Source organism: Orycteropus afer, unplaced genomic scaffold (assembly GCF_000298275.1).
Source record: "Orycteropus afer afer isolate SDZICR_OR568_19922 unplaced genomic scaffold, OryAfe1.0 scaffold00113, whole genome shotgun sequence".
Classification (NCBI taxonomy): Eukaryota; Metazoa; Chordata; class Mammalia; order Tubulidentata; family Orycteropodidae; genus Orycteropus; species Orycteropus afer.
Window position 1 is genome coordinate 9,735,048 of NW_006921700.1, and position 1,523 is coordinate 9,736,570.

Genomic DNA, 1,523 nt, shown 5'->3' on the forward strand with positions numbered 1-1,523 from the left:
TTTTCCCAAATGATTTTGAGTTTTGTTCCACATTGTTTTCCCTCTCTATCCAGGATCTCCTACATAGATCCTCTTCCAAGTGGTTGACAGTAGTAGCCAGGCACCACCTAGTTCTTCTGGTCTCAGAGTCGTATAGGCTGCATATTGGATGGTGTACCAGTCACTAGGACTAATTGTTTCCATGAATATTTGGTATTCTTCATTCTTCTTTGCTCTAGATGAGGAGAGACCCATCGTTATATCTAGATGGCAGCTTGCAAGTTTTTAAGATCCCAGTCACTACTCATCACAGTAGGAGGTGAAACAATGTTTGTGTAGTATGTTATGCCAATTGATCTTGATGTCCTCTGCAACTATGGTCCCAAGCCCACAGGTTCAACTACTCGGTCCATCTGGGTAGCTGGCTGTGACCAAACAGTGACTCCAACCTTGCCCCTTGTCAGCTCCACTATACACCTGGGAATTCAGATCATACACATAAATTTATAGGACCATTATCTGCCATCCCTACACATGTTATTGGGTACACTCCCCACTTCATAGACATACTTAATAGTTCAGCCTGTCCACCAATCTATCCACCCATATACCCATGTTTGCCTTCACTGACAATGCCGTACTATATGTGCAAATGGGTTCATCTTTGTTTTCTGTACTTCCCATGTACCTCTCTATGTCTTTCTCTTCCTCAATGCCACTATATCAATCACTCACATTTGGTAAATTACTCTTCTCTTCACCCAAATCAATACTTATCTCTATCTATCTAACAGTGTTCCCTCCCCTGCCCTCCCACCCCTGGTAACCAACAAAGAAAATGTCCTTCCATAGATAAACGTTTCCTTGACTTTTACAATAACGGTCTAATACAATATTTGTCCTTTTGTGATTGACTTATTTCACTCAGCATAATGTCCTCCAAGTTCATCCACATTATGCAGTGTTTTTCAGATTCTACATTATTCTTTAGGGTTGTATAGTATTCCATTGTGTGTATGTACCATAGTTTGGATATCCATTCATCAGTTGATGGACACCTGGGTTGTTTCCATCTTTTGGCTATTGCAAATAGTGCTGCAATGAACATGGGTGTGCATATATCCATTCTTGTCATGGCTCTCACTTCTTTAGGATATATATTTAGTAATGGAATATATCCTAAAGCTGGGTCAATTGGTATATCTAGTTCCAACTTTTGAAGGAATCACCATACTGCTTCCCACAATGGCTGTACCATTTTAAAGTCCAACCAGCAGTGTGTGAGTGTCCCAATCTCTCCACATCCTCACCAGCATTTGTTATTTTCTGTCTTGTTGAATTTTGCTACTAGTGCTGGGGCAAGATGGTGTCTCATTGTTGTTTTGATTTGCATCTCTCTAATGGCTAATGATCCTGAGCATTTCTTCATGTTTTTTGGCCTCTTGAATATCCTACTTGGTGAAGTATCTATTCATGTCTTCTGCCCATTTTTTAATTGATTGTTTGTCTTTTTGTTATTGAGTTGTTGGAGTTTTCTATAAATT